General features: G+C 43.9%; 2 long non-coding RNA genes across 5 annotated transcripts; one reads left to right on the top strand and one right to left on the bottom strand.

Moving 5' to 3' along the window:
* The first annotated feature begins 3,318 nt into the window (after window positions 1-3,318).
* On the top strand, window positions 3,319-10,403 carry LOC144283803 (uncharacterized). Its single transcript, XR_013352361.1, has 3 exons — window positions 3,319-3,474; window positions 6,422-6,530; window positions 9,476-10,403. It is a non-coding gene; the product is annotated as an uncharacterized LOC144283803 (long non-coding RNA).
* Window positions 6,829-19,869, bottom strand: LOC144283718 (uncharacterized). 4 transcript variants are annotated; one of them, XR_013352297.1, is made up of 6 exons: window positions 15,188-15,252; window positions 14,687-14,798; window positions 11,057-11,370; window positions 9,391-9,661; window positions 9,024-9,141; window positions 6,829-7,204 (listed from the first exon to the last, which is right to left on the bottom strand). It is a non-coding gene; the product is annotated as an uncharacterized LOC144283718 (long non-coding RNA). The 4 variants fall into 4 exon arrangements; XR_013352337.1 differs by lacking the exons at window positions 11,057-11,370; window positions 15,188-15,252 and adding an exon at window positions 19,810-19,869; XR_013352281.1 differs by lacking the exon at window positions 11,057-11,370.
* Window positions 19,870-20,980: the final 1,111 nt, after the last annotated feature.

Here is a 20,980-nt window from a genome sequence, read left to right as displayed (position 1 = left end):
TATTTGTGAAATACTCATTCCGTGCAAGTCTGGCCATCACGCTGAGACAAAAAGCACCACGGAACCTCTGCAGGGAAAATTCTTCCTGGTCACAACACACTCACATTCCTGCAAACCCAAGATTCTGACACTTGACAGCATCCTTCATAAAGCTAATGTTCAAACTCAGCAAGCTTTCACTCATTCAATTCTCTCTCCCTACCGAGTCAGGCAAGTATAGCAGATCCTTTCCAATGAAACACATCATGAACAGGATACAAATCATGGTGTAATTGGAAAGGACCTGGAGATGTGGCTTGTCTTCCCACAAGGGGAAGGTAGGGTTTGCAAATAAATTAATTTAGTTTATATAAAAAGCTGAACTGTTTGTTTGCTTAAATAGCTATCTTTCCAGATGTCATCTTTCCCCTGAACATGGTTAGAATGACCAGACTGAAATTAACTTTTAAACAGACAGGCAGGGCACAGAAGTGATGATTCTATTTGCAGGATCAAGTGATGACTTCCTTTTGCCAAACCTCCTGGAAGTTCTACTAAATTTTTTTAGTGCAAAGGAGAAATTAGAATGGGAATGAGGGGTTTTTGCTAATGGGGATGTTTTACCTGATGTGGCCAAGATAATGTGTGGTTCGTGTTATTTATGGACTCCTTGAACTGCCCTGCAGGACACCTCCTAGGCTATCACTAGTTGGCTGAGTCTTTATTGACATTAAATGATATCTTAAAACTATTTAGAAAAACTTTAATCAACACATTTATTTTCGGGGGAAATAGACACTATGCATGAATTTTATGTGACACTTGTCCCCATCTGACCCATAAGCCACACACTTTGCTTATGTATCTGCTTATATATCAGTAATGCAGTGTGTGTTCCTTAAAATACTTCATTTCTATGGCAAAAACCCAAAATACATAATGGTTCCACCACTATAGAAGTCTGTTCTGTGCTCCCATACTAATTCTGGACAGATGAACAGCCCTCCTCCATAGCAGATCCCTCCATACAGTCACTTAAAAGAGACTCAGACTATGAAAACTTTATCATCTTCAATTGTGACTTTCTAGGTAGTCTCAGGTGTGGAAATCAATCCTTCAGAAAAGGAAAGCATGGAGACAGCATGGAGTTGATTTCCATAGACCAAGCCAGGAAATGGCACACATCACATTCTATTGGGTGGGACTAAGTCACATGGGCCACTCCTAATTGCAAGGTGTGAAATTTTGATTTATAAGAAATATATATTTGGTTATTTAGATGGCCAAAATATATTTCTCATATATATTTGGAGTTACTCCACAGTTCCTGTCTCACAGCTGCCAAAGCCCTTGCAATGTCCTAGGTGTTGAGGGTGGTAAAGGTATCTTTTATTACATTAACAAGATGGCTTTGGGAATCTCACCTGGAGATGGGGACTGGTTGCCAATGGAGCCAGTCCTGTGATTAGAAGGTTGGAAATTTTGGTCTCACTCCCTAACCTCTGGGGAGAAGTGAGAGGCTAGAGGTTGAATTAATTGCCAATGGCCAATGATTTAATAAACCATGCCTAAGTAATGAGGCCTCTGTAAAAAACTCCAAAGGTCACGGTTCAGAGAACTTCCAGGTTGATAAACACTTTGGAGATTTGGGAAGAGTAGAGCCCCAAGGATGGTATGAAAGCTACACACTCTTTCCCCACAACTTACTTTTTGCCTCTCCTCCATCAGTCTGTTCCTGAGGTATAGCCCCTTCTAATAAACCAGTGATCTCATAGGTATAATGCTTCTCTGAATCCCATGAGCCAGTCTAGAAAATAAATCAAACCCAAGGAGGAATGGAAACCTCTGATTGATAGCCAGTCTGTCAGAAATACTGGTGACAACCTGAACTTGAAACTGGCATCTGAAGTTGGGGTAGGGGTGGGGAGTAGGGATAATTTTATACAACTAAATCCTTAACCTGTGAGATCTGATCCTATATCTAGGTAGATAGTGTCAGAATTGAATTGAGTTGAGTTGAATTCTCACCTGCTGGTAAGAGAATTTCTTGGTGTTCTGTGGAAAACACACACATAGACACACGCACTGGAATTGGGTCCAGGAACCCACAAGGCAAGGACACCTGGGAAATAGAATTCAGCCATGAAGTCTCCAGGGAAAAAAGAGGAACACAGGTTCTGATGAGCCACTAGTAGTCTTGCTGTGAGATTAAACTGTCTAAACTATGAGATTAAATAGTCTAAACTGGGCAGCCCCGGTGGCGCTGCGGTTTGGCGCTGCCTGCAGCCTGGGGTGTGAACCTGGAAAACTGGAATCGAGTCCCACGTCGGGCTCCCTGCATGGGGTCTGCTTCTCCCTCTGCCTGAGTCTCTGTCTCTCTCTCTGTGTGTCTATGAATAGATGAATAAAATCTTTTAAAAGATTATAAATAAATAAAGTCTAAACTGTGAGATTATGGGTAAATGCTGAACCTTATTTCCCACTTGCAGTAAAGATGTTCCATTCTGAACAATGTAGGCTTCAGGAAGAGTTTTGGTTACTACTTTAAAGTTCCAATTTAGGGCTTTTCTGGACAAATAAAAACTGACAAAACTCTTAACTATTGCCATATATTAGGCCCTGGAGTTGGAGAAACCTCATTGGAATCTGGGCCTTGTCACTTAGTAGCTGGTTATCTGGGCAAAATATTAAATTTTCTTAGCCTCAGTAAAATGGGTACAAGAATAGTAGCTATCACATAGAGAGGTCTTATGAGGATGAAATGAGATCATACGGTTTGACTCTGTGTTATAGGGTGATTAATGTGGGACCTGGCACAATGTCTCCCACATTCTCCTGGGAGTTCTACACAAATTGACAGGATTCTCTCATTTCTCTGATTAGCGCAGTGTTACACAAAGTCACTCTCTGCTCAGAACACAAGCACGCATCAACACTTTACATCTCTTGAAAGCATCCAGTCTCAAAAATATCCTCTTGTGGGGGTGGGGAGGGCTTTGGTTAAACTCTGCCTGGGCCGGCTGTATCACATGGGGAGGGTGCATGGTACAAATGAAACTCTGGAGCCCTCGTTCAAAGAGTAGTAATAATTGCAAGGCAACATCAGCAGAGCCTTAAACCCAGCATGAGGCCCTTCCAAGCATGGGTGCTGTGTGACCTGCCCTAAGGCCTGCCCCGAGCTCCACCTCTCACCTCCCCAGAACTGATTAGGAATTTCCCCAGCAATACAGTGGCTGAGTTGGTTAGAAGGGTTGACATCAGCTTCACAGTGTGAGACCATGCTAGTCAGGAACAAGTTCACCGCTTACTTCTGTCACCTTCTTCTGATTCCAGGCGTGCAGGTTCTGAGCAGAGAACTTGACCCCCGTTCCCTTCAAAGTGGCACCAGGCTCCGGCTCCCCAGGGGCCGGGGGGCTCCTCCCCTCTGGCAGCAAGCTTTCCCGACCTGCAGGCCCCAGGGCCCAAGGAGGCGGGGGCCTCCCACCCACCTGTGCAGTAAGTGCAGAGAATGCGCTTCACATTCACCAAGGTCTATTCCAGCCCGCAAGGACACGTCTTCAGGTTTTCCGGAGAATCCAGACATACAGATTTTTTTTTTTTTTAATGTGAAATCTCCTAATTCTAAAATATTGACAACTGAATAAAAGTTTAGGAAACCGGGCAGCCTGGGTGGCTCAGCGGTTTAGCACCGCCTTCAGCCCAGGGCGTGATCCTGGGGACCCGGGATCGAGTCCCACGTCGGGCTCCCTGCATGGAGCCTGCTGCTCCCTCTGCCTGTGTCTCTGCCTGTGTGTGTGTGTGTGTGTGTGTGTGTGTCTATGAATAAATAGTCTTTAAAAAAATATATTAAAAAGTTTAGGAAACCGGCAGGTAGAACAGAAGACATCTATGAGCCTGAAACTTCTGGTCCCCGAGTTCTTCTGGTCCAAGGACCCTATCCGCGGACCCTAACCACCTCGGAGACACTTCCGGTCACCTGCCCACACCCCTGCCCACACCCTGCCCCCGTCAGGCACACTGGCGTCCCCCCCTGCCGCTGGTCTTACCTGTGCACTGAGCGTCTTACGATGGCCGGGTGCCCCCCCGCCCCCCGCCACCCCGGGGAGCAGAGGAGGCCGCGGGGTGCTGCGGCATCCTTGCTTGGCAGGTGAGTCTGGGGAGCCTGGGAAAGGAAGAAGGGGGGAAGGTGGAGCCCGCGGTGCCCTAACAGCCCCCGGGGAAGCCGGCCTGGATGAGGCCTGCTGGCCTGGGCAGTGGGGGGGCCGTGGTAAGAAGGGGTAGCGCAGGGGACAAGAGCATGAGAGAGAGGATGAGAAAACCTGGACTCATTGTGCAGAGAGGCCTCAGCGGAGAGACAGCACAGGACAAGCCGCACTTCAGGGCTTCCCCAAGGCCATCTGTGGGTGTCCGGGCCACATCAGAGACCTGGTCACTAGAAGAGCCTTTGGCTCCAGGTAGATGGATTGCGCCCCTGGAGAACAGTGTTCCCTCCCAGACATTCCCTACCCACGATCAAGATCAAGAATGGGACTCCTGAAAAAAAAAAAAAAAAAAGAATGGGACTCCTGATTGGGAGCTAGTGTTGCTAGCTGCTGGCTGGGGGCCCCCAGCCTCTTGCCCAGGGTAAGAGGCTTGGAACACTCTCCTACCTGGCAGCCCCAGGAGGAGCAAACACTTTAGAATGTGTTCATTCTTTCACTGTGGGTTTCTGTTTGATTAATTTCTCATTCCCAGGAAGTGCCCATGGGAGTTTCAATAACACAATAGCTCTTGTTGAGGTGTGGGAAGAATGGAATGGGGGTGACAAGTTTGTAAGACACCTGATTGACACCAGGAATAGGAAAAGGCGGCTGGCACCATTGTGTCCCAGAGGTATGCTGTGCCACTAAGAGCCTGTTGAGCAGGCCAGCCTGGGGAGACCGGGGAAGAAAGGGCAGGAGCTAGAGGGCAAGCTGACCCTGCCCTGTGGGCTCAGGCTGGGGGCTTTCTAACCCAGACCAGGGGGTGTCAGACATTAGAAGAGAGAGGTCAGGGCCGTGTCTAAGACCTGGAGTTGAACATGAGCCTCAGAGAACATCTGAGCTTCCAAGGAGGACTGAAAGAACTAGAACCTTCTGTGGCCCCTTAGACCCTAAGGGCTTAGATAAGATACCAGCACTGCTTCAGACTGCCTAAGGCCACTCTCAACAGATACTTAGCCAAGTTTCACCTGCTACGGGAGCATTAGTAAACTAAAATCCTAAGTGATTTGAGGTGAGCAGAAACAGGTGTTTTATGTACCCTTATACTGGAATTATTGATCACTTTCCCAAAAATTTATTCATGCAATACGTGGAGCCAAGTGAAAATTTGGCAACTATGGCATTTTGCAGATTCACTCAAAGTAAATGAGGTACATTTTCTTGCCTAAATTACCCCGTCTGGTTTGAACACTGAATACATTAACCATACAGATTTTAGCTTTCATTTCTCTCTAAATCATATAGATACATGGCAAATGTTTAAATTAGAGATGGCTTGTGTTAGCAAACATTTTATAGGAGATGTGCATACGCTTAAAGTAATTGTTTCAATTTTGTCTTTCTAGAGTCATAGGATTAATCCTTCCAGAATTTCGGGCAGTGTTTTCCATACTCCTTGCCTCTAAAGCAATGCAGAATTTCCACTGATTAACTAAATGCTTCAAATACACTATTTAGAACTGTAAAAATCCATGTTATAATCATGCCAGTGTGTGAGAGTGTAGAGAAAGAAGAAGCTAGAGAAAGGAAAAAAAGAGGAGAGGGGGAAGGTGCAGGGTCTCAGGCAGGTGATGCAAACTTCCCTGGCCAGCCAGGGAAAACAGATGGCAGTGGGCCTGGCACCTTTTCCAAGGCCAGAGGGAGGTAGCCCAGGACCTCATTCTAGCTGTGTTTGTCTCCAGGTTATTCAGGAGATACTCTGCTTTGTCAGCATGTAGGGTCTGTCTTGCGTAAATTAGCTTTGGCGGTTTCACCTACTCATTCAGGTAATGGTGTCAAAGAGGTTCCCCACGTGAGGTCATGTGTGTCTGGGGCTAGACACATGGGCTTGTGTGTGTCTGGGGTTCCTTTGGTCTATTGGTCTGTATGTCTGGGGCTACTTTGGTCTATTGATATTGTGAATGACTCGTGTTTTCTCCACTTCCTACCCCCTTCCTCCCCACTTTCAGCATGTAAGACCTGTCTTGTACAAGTTAGCTTTGGCATTTTCACTTGCTCATTCAGTGACGGTGTGGGATGGTGTGTGTCTGGGGTTACTTTGGTCTCTTGGTCTATGTGTCTGGGGCTATTTGGTCTGTAGATGTTGTGAATGACTCATGTTCTCCCCCACCTACACCACCACCTCATTGAAATGCAGACTTCACTGCTTTTGGTGGTTTTGCCTTTGTATGGACTTCTCAGCACATTTTCTCTCCTTCTAGGATTGATGAAGAATGTCTTCTGCAAGGTTCTTCAAAGTCATGACCTCCCCAGCAGAGCAATCAGACATGATAGTAATGTAAGAAGTGTGGAGGTCCAGGTTGACCTGAGGTAGGTGGCAGTAATAATGCACCTGACGGAGGGGGGTGAGGGTGGCTAAGGGGAGGGAGCAAAAGGAGTATTGGGGTGAAGCAGGTAGGGTGAGCATGCTGTGAAGAAGTTCCAGGGGTCCAGGCACAAGTGAAGCAGGAAACTGAGGCAATCTCTCTATGCTAAGCATTTGAACAAACCATGATGGTTTTTCCTTTATATCATTGATTTTTACTTCTACCATATGAACAGTCATACTCTATATATTGCTAAAAATAGTTAGAACTGAAAACATAAGACTGTAGATTCAGAGAACCAGTAAAATCAAACTGCACATGCCATGTGTATTATTTATTGCTGCACAGCAAATTACCTCAAAACTTAGTGGTTTAAAACAAATATAAGCATTTTTCATCTCACACAGATTGTGTAGGCCAGGATTTGGGGAGCAACTTGGCTGAGCTGATCTAGCTCCAGTCTTTCCTGAATTAAAGTCAAGATATCAACTGAGGTTGCAATCATCTGAAGACTTGGCTAAGAATGGAGCATCAACTTCCAAGAGGGTTCATTCACATTGTTGTCAAGTTGGTGCTAGCTGTTAGCAGGAGGCCTCAATTCATTGCCACATGGAGCTCTCCAAAGGGTTTCTCCAGGTCCTCACAACCTGGAGGCTGGCTTCTCCCAGAGCAAGTGATCTAATAGAGCAAGGTAGAAACCAGAATGTCTTTTATAATATAGCCTTGGAAGTTATACCACATCACACCTTCTATTGTTTAACATGGGATTTCTCTCTTATTTAGTGTGGGAGGGGACAACACAGAAGCATAAATACCAGGCGGCAAGAGCCATTGGAGGCCATCTTGGAGGCTGGCTGCCATACCATGGAAAATACATGCCTATGTAAGAATTCAGTTAACACAAATACATTCTTGGGGGAAAATGATCACCTGAAGTCTTCAGAAAATTTGTTCAAGTTACAATTCCATCCTGCATTTGAATCACAAACACTTGTGGCAAGAGTGACCAAACCATACGATCCTTTCAGCTTCCTGCCTACCTGTGAGAGAAGAGGGCTGAGGCTTCATAAAATACTCAAAGGTGACTGCAGGGAGGAAAAAGGCAGGAATACCATCGTTCTCTTTTGTTTCAATTTGCTGGAACGTATATCACCACATGTTTGAAAAAATACCACAAGGATAAAAGACTGCTCTTAATCAACAAATCAAAGCTCAGGAATAATTGAGATCCATTGAAACTCAGTTCCGATATAAAAACCAAAGGAGCAATTTGCTAACATAACACAGATGAGAAGCGATAGCATCAAACTCAGAGAAATGAAAGCAGATAGAGGAATGAAGAAAAAATGTTCTGATGTTAACAAAGTCATTTACACTCAGTGTGATTGGAAATTCTAAGCTATGGTGGCCAAAGTGAGAAGGAGTAACATTATTACATTCTATTAAGTGGCAATGCATTCAAGGAAAGTTTCAATTAATTGCAACTGACATCTATAACTCAATGATTATGTGCAATGCACTGGTACTCATTACCTATAGAAGAGATCTAAAGACATAAAAAATTTGGTCCCAGTGCTCAGGAGGTTTATACTTTAGAGAGAGAGATAAATACATACACAAATAACTGAACCATGAACGCCCAAAGAAAAGTATAGGCAAGGGATCTGGGGAGTATTGAATGAAGATGATCCAAGGAAAGCTTCCCAGAAGAGGTAGCAAATGAATAAGGCATTGCAGAGTGCACAGGCTATAGATAGAGAGGACCACGGGGAAGAGGGAATGGGAAATAGAGTGCTTCTGCTGAAGAGCTTGAACAATGAAACAGAGGTTGGCAAATGCAGGATTGGTTTGCAGGAACAACCTAGACTGTCTCTAGACTGAGAGATTGGAAGTCATCAAGGTGGAGGATTGTCCTTGGTGGGAGAAGAGAGTGAGAGTGTACATTGGGCTTAGAACCTGAAGGGATGATTAATGCCATGAATTTATGCGAAAGCTATGGAAACCAGACTGACAAGATTCAAATCCCAACTCTGTCATTTACCAGTTTGCGTGAACTTGAACAAATTACTTAAACTCTCTGTACCTCAATTTTTCACCTGAAAAAGGGAATGATAATAGTATCTACGTTATAGGTTATGAGATTCAATGACTCCATATATGTAATGTACCACAGCAGTGCCTGGAACAATGGGCCATCATCACCATCATCATCACTATCATTTGTTCTGTGACTGGAAGGTAGGGACCGTGGAATGTTGCAAAAGTAGAATGGAAAGGACTAATGAAAAAAAAAAAAAAAAAGAAAGAAAGGACTAATGACCTATCGGATGTGAGATTAGGAAGTGAGAGGAGTCCAAACACACAGTTAAATTTATATTCCCAGGTGAACTATAAGGATGAAGATTGTACTGGTCATGCATGATAAACACAGTTAAGCTGAAGAAACAAATTAAAGCCTCCAAATCCAGGCTTAATACAGTAATGAATTATTTCTCACCTGGCAGACATCCCCTACACTGGTTGGTGGGAGGTTTTGCTCCACTGGGTCTCCCAGGGACCTGATGAACACCCACCATCTTGGAGCTCCACCTCTGGAATAGTAGCCTCTTTGGTCACTGTAACAGGGGATAAGATTGGTGTCACTCACAGTCCAGAACTAGTGCATGGCCCCACCTAACTGTGGGTCCACAGGGCTTTCACGGAATTACATGGATATTCAGTGAGCAGTAAATGCCTTTGCCACAGGATGAATGAATGGGTTTGAACAAGAAAATAATAAACTTGGTTTTGGATGTTGTATTAGTCCGCTAGGGCTGCCATAAGAAAATGCCAATGATTGGATGATTTAAACAATGGAAACTTACTTCTCACAATTGTGGAGGCTCGAAGCCCAAGGTCAAGGTGCCAGTAGCTTTGTTTTCCCCTGAGACCTCTCTCTTTCGTTTACAGATGTCCTCCTTCTTGCTGTGTCCTGGCTTGGTCTTTTTCTTCTGTGCCCATCCTGGTGTCTCTGTGTGTGTCCAAATTTCCTCTTCCTACAGGAACACCAGTCAGGTTGGATTAGAGGCTCACTCAACAGCTTCACTGTGACTTGATCACCTCTTTGAAGGCTCTATCTCCACGTATAGCCATAGTCTGAAGAATGAGAACCAACATATGAATGGTTGGGGTTGGGGTTGGGGGGGCTACAATTCAACCCATAACAGGTGTGCTGAGTGTGACCTAACTGAAGCAAGCATCTAACATTTGTCTTAAGAATAAATCATTTTTGTTAGATGTTGGAAAGTTTTACCCTCAGTCAAATCAATCCATTCAACCTAAGAAGCAGTGATTATAAATGTTACTTCTACTTCTGTTCAGTTGTTGACAGAACCAACAAGTTAAATATCCTAACCATGAAACAAAAGGAAAAAATTTGTTACATAAAGAAAGAAAAATCTGACCTGTGGAATAGGCACATGTTATCGAAGAATGGAACTCATTCACAGCTGGGAAATCAGCAATGGATTTAACCTGGCATTCATTAAAGAAATTGAGGCCACACTGATGATTCTAATTAAAATAAAATTAATCTCCATGTCACACAGTAAACACTGACAGAAGGCAACACGTCCGCGCTTATTTCCTTGCGGCTTTCATTAACTCATGACTGGAATCTCTAGCAGAGATTTGCCATGTCTGAGTCTACAGGCTGCCCACATTTTAAAGGACAGTTTAAAATTCAATCATGCAAAGTAAGCAAAAAACCAGACAGATGACTGAGTTTCTCTCTGTTCATTCACTTGTTCTGGCACCAGAGAAAAATAGCTGGTAACTAGAATTATAAGAAAAGGTGCCTCGTGAACCTTCAGTGAAACTCTAGTCGGGTAAAATATCCTACTTTAGGAAAACCAGGTAAATAAATACACTGGATATATTGTGAGCTACAATTCTAAAAATACAGTACTAGGCCAGAGTGGTTCATTTGTAGATTTTTGACTGGCTCTTAAAGATGCTGCAAAATCTCCAACAGTCTCTATCTCTGCCCCTACATTTCAGCCCTGGGCTCTCTGACCCTGTACTTGGTCCATGTACATAGGTTGTCTCCTGTGTTTTGAGAGGAAAATATCTTCCACATTTTAGGTTTCTCAATGCCTCTGCTAAGACTGAATATAGCTGGCCTGTGGTATATCCATATTACTGTAACATTAGGCAAGAGTTTATGTGTTAAATGCTTTCCAACAGTCACTCAGTTAAATCCCCACCCCTTCAAGGGAGCTTGACCAAAATCATCTTTTTCTTCCCCTAACCAGCAAAGTGAAACAGGAAATTAAGACCAGGCTAAGAGCCAGAAAGGCCCTGCTGGACAGTGACTATCTTCTTCGGGTATGCCTTCCTGTGGTATTTGTGAAGAGTGCTCTGTGTTGTAGGTCCAGTATCACCTCCAGACCTCCAACCACCACTAAATGTATATCTATGGTCACGCTTCAGTATGTCATCAACACTTGCTAATGGGGGACCAAGAGCAGTACTGAGCGTCCAAGAACCCACCTCCCAGAAGGTTACAAGTGGATAAGCCATGGCAGGAAGGAGTGGGAATCACATCACAAATACTGGTAGGCTTGGAGAACAAGCAAGAGCCAATTTTGGTAGTTGTAAAAACCTCAGGTCCCACATAGACGACTTCTTTTCTGTTGGTTGAGGATCACCAGACTACATGACTTCTCCTGTCCCCTCTGGTCTCTAGGCAGTCAGTGATGTCCTCCCAAACAATTGGAAGAAGAGACTAAAAGCAGAGCAACAGTCAGGAGGCCATTTGTGGCTGCAACCCAGAGCAGAGGAGATGAGGGCCTGAACTATGCCACCTAAGGGAAAAGAGAAGAGAGGACAGCCTGCAGCTAGGAAGGGGTAGACTTGGGATTTCACATCTGGCTGACCATGGGATGAGAATGAAGATGGAGGAAAAAGAAGGATCAGAGATGACTCCCTCCCAGTCCCAGCCTTCTGTTTTCCAGTCATATCACTGACAAGGCAAGAGGGCAAGATGTTGGTATTGATTTCTATCTCCAGTAGATTATATTGCAAGTTCCTATGGGAAGATTCTTTTCTCTTTTTTTTTTTTTAAGATTTATTTATTTATTTATTTTACAGAAAGAAAGAGAGAGCATATGGGGGAGGGGCTGAAGGAGAGGGAGTAAGAAAATCCCAAACAGACTCCATGCTGAGTGCGGAGCCCAACACAGGACTCAATCCCACAACCCTGAGGTCATGACCTGAGCTGAAACCAAGAGTTGGGTGCCCAATCAACTAAGCCAGCCAGGTGCCCCTCCACTGGAAAGATTCTTAAAGGTGAAAAAGTAAATAGACACTTGGCTCAGAAGTGAAGCTGAAATGGAAATTTCAAGATGGGACTCATACAGACATCCAGTCTGTGAATAGGATCTTGGAGGTCAATACGTGCCTTGTAAGGCACCAACCTGTGATGGCATTCAGAAGTGAGGTCTGTCAGTAAATCTTCAACTGGACCTTTGTTTTTCTAGCTCTGAGCAGATATATTAAGGAGACTTTTCAGTACTAAGATTACTACTAGGAAGAAACAAAACCCAAGACTGAAGCCAATGTCTAAATATTTTCAATCTATCTTGCTGCCCAAAACATTGTCCTGAGGAATAACTTTGTGTGGTGCTACTGCTTCACCACCTGTATGGGATGTCTCTTATTTACCACTCTGAACCCCCTCAACCCCACCTGACTTTTGTTTCAGCCTCCACTGGGGCATCCACTGACAGCTCCAGTCAGTTCTACCTACACCCAAGGCTCTTACCACCCAAACCAGCACCTCTCTGTGACTGCAGAGTGGGATGCCTTAGGAACCCACTTGGTGCCCCTCAAATCTCTAATCTGGAAGATGGGAGAGTTAACATCTTACAGGCAAACCCACAGAAGTTGGCGGGCAGTCCTTCCCCTTTCTCCCCCTGATGAGTACTCTCAAGATGCATTTCAGATGGCTCCTCAGGGGTCCCCATGATCTGGGGACCAGTGAACATGGCTGCAGGCAACTAACTCAATAACACAGCCACTCTTCTCTCCTGGGGATCACACTCCCCGGTAAAATCCTCAACAAACCTTCCATTCCTCTTCAGCCTTCTACCTCATTCTGAAAATTGGTTTTTATAACCCAGATCAAATTATTTCCAGCAGAGTAACAAACTGAGAGATATGCAACATGGTTTATTTTAGATTTTATATTCTAAAATTCATGATTCCAGGGGCACCTGGTTGGCACAGTCAGTTGAGTATCTGACTCTTGGTTTTGGCTCAGGTGGTGATCTCAGGGTCATGAGATTGAGCCCCCATCGGGCTGCACACTTAGTGAAGAATCTGCTTGAGATTCGTTCTCCTTCTCCTTCTCCTTCTGCCCCTCCCCCCTGCTCGAGCTCTCTCTGTCTCTCTCTCTCTCTCAAATAAATAAATCTTAAAAAATAAAATTCATGGTTTCAGAATGTATATATCAGACAACTAATTCAGTACATTGTGCCGAATAACCCCTTTTATAGAATATTAAGATATCTTCCAGCATTTTCAGTAATTTATTCATCTAATAGTTCATTTGCTGTACATTGCTACAGTAAATATACCCTCCTTCTCTTTCCCTTGTTGTCCTGTTTACAATGACTGTCTATACTTTATTTTTCTCTCTCTGTTAATTTCCTCCTTCCTCCAACTGGTCATACTCAGAGCCAACAGCTTGCACAAAGTCTCTAAATAGGATCCAGGTAATCACATACTTTGAGGGCCCTGGTCAAAACCCATCTGTCAGGCTCCAGCCCCTGGCCCTTTTAGAAAGAAGCAGATTAAGTTAGAAACCCAAGGACCAAGGAGAGCAATTATCAACCAGCTCTGGGCTGGGCACTGACCTGTCCAAGGAAGTAGAAAGGACTTCTGAGCAGAGGGAGACACATCAAGACCCCTTGGTGACAGGAAGTTCACACTCGTTCATTGTACAGATGTTATTGCATACCCACTATGTCCTAGGGGATGCACCACAGACCAAGACAGACAACTTCATGTGTTTGTAGGTTTTATCATCTAGTAAGGCCACATGATGCTGCTTTTCATGGCCAGGGCCTCCAAGAAGGCATAAGACCATAAGGTGATTATTCTAAGAGCTCTTGTAGACTCCAGCATCTCACTCCTTGTCCTTTAGACCAACCTCCACCTGTTGGCCACATCAGTCAGCCCTATCAGAGGCTTCTCAGCCCACTCCCACAGAGGCAGGACTGGCCCAGAGCAATGTCATGGCATAGATCCTGTTTTCGGAGATCCCTTGGTGAGTCCACACTGGGTCTCCTCTCTAGAAAGTATTGTCTGGGGATGAGAGCCTCTGTCACCCAGCAGAAACCTAGGGTCCCAATCTGGGAAACCACCAACTTCTATGTTTTCTGTCCCACCAGTCTGCCCCTGTCCTGTCCCCTGGAATCAGTAACTTCCAGAATTTTTTGTCTAAATCTCGACTCACAGAAAGAAAAATATTTTACATAGTATTAAGGAAACTTCTTACCAATCCAATTACAAACACATTTCAAAGTTATTTTTACAATCTTGCTGTTCAAAAACCACAAGCTATAGTAAGCCATTCAAAGGTGTATTTGTGGTGGGGACATTTTATGGAAAAAGAAAATGGTTATTGTTAGACCAACAACTAGAAGAAAAGGAATGTTTGGATAAAGGTCACTAGATTCTTAACGACACTCCCTGACAGTAACTTGAGTGGATAGGTAACCAGTTTCCTTGAACAAGTCTTAATACTGTTAACTTCAGAAAATCTTCCATGCTTTAAGCTTTATCAGGAATGCTAGTTTCTTCCCAGAAAAAAATCATAGACTCCATCACTTTGGGATCCCGAACAATTTTCTCTTTATAGTTACAACCCAGAAAATTCTTGCATGCATCATTGAAACAGAAGTCTAAGATAATGATTCTTGCCCTTACCATGCAAAAAGAGTTTGAGTTTTCCTCTTATTTTCAATTTCCTAAAAAAAAAAATTTTTTTCTTACTTTACAACACACTGGTGGTTCCCAATTTGCAGGATGCAAAATGCTGCTGAGAACTATTCTGCTTGTGAGCCAAAGGGAAAAATAATGCCAGGCACTTACTTTACAATATTGTGATTTACTTACAAGAATGATGGCATTTGAAATCATTGTTGTCCTTGAAATGTGGAAGCCTTCATTTAAATGTTTGATGTTTCCCATTACTTGCCATGGTCAAAGTGTCTTCCAGGAAACACATCTGAAATTATATAATAGAAGCCAATATTAAAAGATAAGAAAGTTCACAGCAGCTTTACTTACAATAGCTGAAAACTGGAAATAGCCTAAATGTCCATCAACATTAGAATGGTTGGCGTAGGGTAGCTTGGGTGGCTCAGCAGTTTAGTGCCACCTTCAGCCCAGGGCATGATCCTGGAGGCCCGGGATGGAGTCCTATGTCAGGCTCCCTGCATGGAGCCTGCTCGTCCCTCTGCCTGTGTCTCTGCCTCTCTCTCTGTGTATGTCTCTCATGAATAAATAAATAAAATCTTAAAAAAAAAAAAAAAAGAATGGTTGGTATAGACAGAAGCATTGTGATAAACAAAGGAATACTCCTCATCATTTCAAAAACAAACAAAAAAAACCTACTGGCACCCACAGCCAGGATGACTCTCATAATCATTATGAAAACAAAGTAAACGAGACACGAATGAGAACACACTATGATCCTATTTATATGAAGTTACGGAATAGGCAAAAATAAATCAGTGGTGACCTCTGTTTAGAGAGAGGTAAGAACTCAGAAGGGGCATGATGAAATTTTCCAAGTGCTGCAAACATTGGTTTTAATCTGGTAGCAGTTACATGGAGATTAATGTATATAAAATTGTGTGCTTTTATACGTTATATCCCCCCCAAAATTAAAAACACAGGGAATATGCTCTAAAGGAATTCACTTTAAAGGCAACTTTTTAGGAGCAAGTATATGATCAGTCTTAAGTTTCATTAACAGCATCTCATGCTTCATAATGCCATGTACCTTTGCAGCATGCTTTGCCTGTGGTCCCCTCACATAAATATGCATGGCTTGTTACTGGCTCATTCCATCCTCACCTTATCTCTGCATGGTGCAAAGAGTCAGGCATTCTCATTCTGATTATATAAATAAATAAACTGAGGTTCAAAGAGATGAAAAGACTTATTCAAATGACACAACTCCTCATGACCAACTAGAACTACACGTTGGTCACCTGAACCCAAATCAAACAATCCTTCCACAACCATCAGCCATGTCTCCTTCATCCAAGAATGCAAGGACCCTAGGAAAGCTTTCATTGTCATCTCCCCCTGATTCTCCCTGGACTCTTACTTAAAGGAATGATTGATGACTGGCAATTATCTGGTAACTACTCTAAAAATGAATAAAGTGAAACCTCATTTAAAGCCCTGAAGGGGAGCTTTAATGCACTTGCCCAGAACCCAACAGGAAGAAACCTACCTTGCATTTCTTACTGAGAAGAAGGGAGAGTTTCTCCTGACCCCGCAACAACCCAGCCAATTAAAACTGCCATAATTCAGCCAGTGAGAAGTCTCCAAAACTCCAAACTCTTGCTCTCCTTCAATGGACTTTTCTTCCAACCAGCGCTTCCTACCTATCTCCTTTCCCCTATAAAGGCAAGTCCCTCTCTTTTGTTCTCCGGACTTCCCTATGGGTCACTACAGTTTGCCAACCTGATCTGCAATTCCTCTGCAATTCCTGAATAAATGCATTTTGCTGAAAAATTAACAGGCTATTTATTCTTAAGGCTGACACTAAATAAAGCTACCATGTGTTACACACATATTATATGCAAGTAATGTGTTTCCCATGGTCATGATTGGTTTACTCCTTTCAACAAACTGATGGGTATATTTATCACCACTTTATAATGGAAGTAACTGAGAGTTACAGAGACTGGATAACCTGCCCAAGGTCACACAGCAGGTCAATGGGAGGACTGGGAGGCCTCAAATAGGGTTCTGCCCAACTTCAAGTTTTGAGTTTAAACAGTAATGCTCCTGCCTCTGTTAGGACACTTCTGCTTCCTCTGCTGAGTTTTAACACGAAGCAATTTTCCTTAAATGCATGCAACTGTATTCCATCTCAAGCCTGTTTATTGACCTCCAGGTCTGCAGCCTATGGATATAACTGTCACCTAGAATAACTCTGGTGTTTGGATCCCAAGAAAAGAAATCTCTCTTGATGCACAACAAAGATATTGATGTGGTTGGAAGCAGCAGAGAACTTGAAAAGTCATCATTCTTGTCAACATTTAAGTAAACCTATTTTTTGTACAAAACTAGAGAAAAATTGTTCTATGTTTCCATAGAGGCAGTACCAACTAAAACGTTAAATGCAAATTTCACCTTCACAAAAGAATATTTATGTTTTAAAAATGGAGCCTACACTTTAGTATTGAGAGTTTTGAGGGGAGACTTTTCTATGTGCTTCTCAAATATTCACCTGGGTCCTGTAGGTCATCCAAATCATGGTGGAGACCTCCCCTCAGTTCTGTATGATTTGTTGGTGAGAAAGAGAGACACTCTTGGCCTTCAGAAGCTGGCCTGACATGCACAGCTAGGCTCTGATGTTCTTCTGTTGGACATAAATAATTTCACAGTACATCGATACCAGAAAAAGCAATTGTGTGACCAGGATGGATCAAGACAAAACAAGACCTCCTTATAATCATTGGAACTCCATACCAACATAATTTTCTTCCAGTCTGTATCAGGCCCCCTTTGGGCTAGGCTTTCTTTTCTTTTCTTTTCTTTTTTTTCTTTTAATTTATTTATTCATGAAAGACACAGAGAGAGAGGCAGAGACATAGGCAGAGAGAGAAGCAGGCTCCCCGTGGGGAGCCTAATGCAAGACTCAATCCCAGGACCCCGGGGATCACAGCCTGAGCCAAAATCAGATGCTCAATCACTGAGCCACCCAGGTACCCCAGGCTTTCTCCTCTTATTGAGCCCTGCACTGTCTCATTCTGCACCTTAGTCCTTGCTATTCTCCCCCCCCCCCAAGGACATCCCACCAGGTTGATATGACCAAATTCCATCTGCCATGCTTCAAGGCCTAGTTCTCAGGCTTCCTTTCCCTCATGCCTTTCTCATACTGTCCCCACCAAGATGTATCCTGCCTTCTCTGAGCCTCAAGGCACCAGCTCTGGACTTCCATCTTTCACTTGTCACCACTTGCCCCCATTAGGTAATTCAGTTCACCTGAAGGACCCGGCTTCTCCAAGTCTAATTCCTATATGCTTCCTCCAGAGCAAACAGTGCAGTAACTAGGCATGGTGGAGTATTTAACAAATACTTATTGAACAAGTGGAAGACTGTGAAGTCATTGCATATGAAAAGACACATAGCACTGGAATAACATATCTGTGTTCTCTCTTTACCGTTTCTTCCTTTGTTCTGCTTATTTACTTGTGGTGTCGTCCTTCTAAACTAAAATAGCCTCCATTCCCAAAGCTCCATCTTTAAAGTCCACCTGTTCCAAGAAATCTGTCTCATTCTTCTCTCCATCTTAGTTTCTATAAAATAACAATCTTGGACAAGAACAGATGAAAATAGAAGAAATTTAAAAGCCACAGTTCAGGAGGAGGTGGGATTTTACATCATGTCAAGATGCTGTGAACTTTACTAAGAATTGACAAGTGTGTTGAAGACCATGGTGGGATTCATGTCACCTCTAATCTGGTCTTCCCACTGCTGACTATCAGGGTCCTTCTTGAGACCCTAACTCAGTCAGCATGCTGCTATCTTTTTATTAGTTCAGGTGGCTGAGACTCAGGCTGCCTCCTCCCCTGGCAGAGTGACCCTTCTCACCTGTCATTAGGGCTGTTCTCCCCCAGGTGCCTAAGAGTCAAGCATCACCCTGCCACCTCCTCATCATCACCTTTTTTGCTGCCCAGGAAGCAAGCATAGATAGACAGCCTTTCTTTACAAAGTGTTTTCTCAGTGAGAAAACAGGTGCTAGCTAAGCAAACACAGAACAACCACAGAGATTCCAGAAGTTCTTATGGCCATGGTTCCTGATCTCTGGGACATAGCCCTCCACTTCTGAGCTTGAGCTTGGGGCTCACCTCTCCCCTCATCCTCCTCTCTTCCATGAAGGCCCACAAGCCCTTGCCTTCACCACTGCCCCTGTTTCTAAGACAGTAAAGTGGAACAGCCATGACCCCTTCTATCAAGTGGACAATCCTTTGTCCATTTCTACTTAAGAAAAAATAATTAGAAATGACGTCACAGTTGCCAGGTGGGAGAATTCGATTTCTTATTAGAAATAATCACTCAACTGCTACACACTGGTTACAGGGAAGAGTAGAATCTCCTTCCCTAGGAAGCTTTTTTTTTTTCTTTTTTTTTTCCTTAAGGAGGGGCAGGGGCAGAAGGAGAGAGAATTTTAAGCAGGTTCCACACTCAGTGCAGAGCTCAATGTGGGGCTCAATCTCACAACCCTGAGATCCTAAGTGGAAGTCAAGAGTTGGATGCTTAACTGAGCCACCCTGGCACCCCACCCGGAAGCTTTCTAAATGGGGAGAATTTCATGTCTCTGGAACAATTAGCTATGTCTGCCCAAAGCCAGGGAAATAAAGGAACCAGTTGTGCAGAGTCCTCCTACTTCTTAGCAGCCACCTTTTATTTTGACAGTTTTCTCTTATTTATTTGAATAACCATTCCATCCAGCCCAACAAAGTGTCTCCTCCATCACTGATTTGTCATAACACACGTCAAAGCAGTTGGGAATATCCCAACAGAAACACCTTTAGGAAACCAAGAGTCACAAAGCAACGGATTCACTCTGTCAGAGAGGCCAGTGGGTGGGCTGGCAGTTACTAAGGAAGCTGTTTTTACCTGGATGGGTTCCCAGGGAATTGGGCAGAATGGCTCAAAAGGGGGGAGACTCTGCCCCCAAGAAGGGGAGGATCATTCAATCACTCAAACATGGACGAAATGTTCAACTCCCCACCAGGCTGAAAGAACGGAGGAGTTCTGTACCCAGAGAATCAGTCTTCTTCCTGGTGAGCAAACATTTTGGCATTGTTCTAGAGAAATCCGTTATAGGAACAATAAATTTTAAAAGGGAAGAGAGCTTCTGTAGCACAAGAGCTCATATAGCCGTGGCTTGAATCCGGCTCCAGCACTACTTTACAACTCGTCCCAGTTATAAAACCTCAGGAAGCTTCATTATCCCAGTTTATAAATAAGAATAAAATAGTACCCACCTGACAGCATTGTCATGAGGTTTTAAGGCAAGGAATCCATGCGAAGTACTTAGCCCAGAGTTGCCTGCACAAAGTCCAAGGTAAACAAATGTTGGCTGTTAGTATTGTCATGTTTGCTATGGTTATTATTTTGTCCTGAATATGATGTTCCCTGGAAGTTCCAGCCTTGGAGGGGGAGGGTGGCAGGTTGAAAAGAGGGAGGAGGGGATCCCTGGGTGGCTCAGCGGTTTGGCACCCGCCTTCGGCCCAGGGCCCAATACTGGAGTCCGGGGATCGAGTCCCGCATCGGGCTCCCAGCATGGAGCCTGCTTCTCCCTCTGCCTGTGTCTCTGCCTCTCTCTCTCTCTCTCTCTCTCTCTCTCATAAATAAATACAAATAAAATCTTTAAAAAAAAATAAAAGAGGGAGGATTTGTCTTTGGACTAAACTGGGAAGTAGCAGTGAATTAAGAAAAATCAGGGGCACCTGGGTGGCACTGTTGATTAAGCGTCTGACTCTTGGTTTCAGCTCAGGTCTGATCTTAGGATCTTAGGATTCTGGGATTCAGCCCCTTGTGGGGCTCTGCACTCATCATGGAGTCTGCTTAAGACTCTTTCTCCCTTCCCTTCTGCCTCTTTCCCTGAGCTTGCATGCACATGCATGTGTGCTTACTTTCTCTCTCCAGAATAGATATATTTTTTTAAGATCTTATTTGAGAGAGAGAGTAAGAGTGGGGGTGGGGAGGAAGAAGGAGGGCAGGCTCTTCCCTGAGCACAGAGCCCAAGGCAGGGCCAAGGCCAGGTGAGGGGCTAAGGCTGCCCAGAGGCAGGGGAAGGCAAGCTTAAGTCCTTAGAGGAATGGCTCCAGGCAGGGCTCCAGGTAGACTTGATCCCAGGACCCTAGGATCATGACCTGAGCCAAAGGCAGATGCTTAACTGACTGAGCCACCCAGGCACCTCAATAAATAAATTTTTTTTTTTTAAATCAAAGTGGCCACACATGCACATATACCAGCCACTGGTATCACAGTCCCTACATTCCACAGCTGGACTTCTCAGGACTAATTATCTTACAGTATGACAAGAGGAAGACTGACTTGGACAATAGCCCCAAACCTTTAAAGAATTCTCTGAGCCTTTTCTTCTCAAGGTGCTAACTCTCAAGTTTTAAAATAACACAATTTTATTCGAGC

Source organism: Canis aureus, chromosome 1, assembly GCF_053574225.1.
Source record: "Canis aureus isolate CA01 chromosome 1, VMU_Caureus_v.1.0, whole genome shotgun sequence".
NCBI lineage: Eukaryota > Metazoa > Chordata > Mammalia > Carnivora > Canidae > Canis > Canis aureus.
The sequence above is the reverse complement of the archived record's forward strand: the minus strand, read 5'-3'. Positions and strand labels throughout refer to the sequence as shown.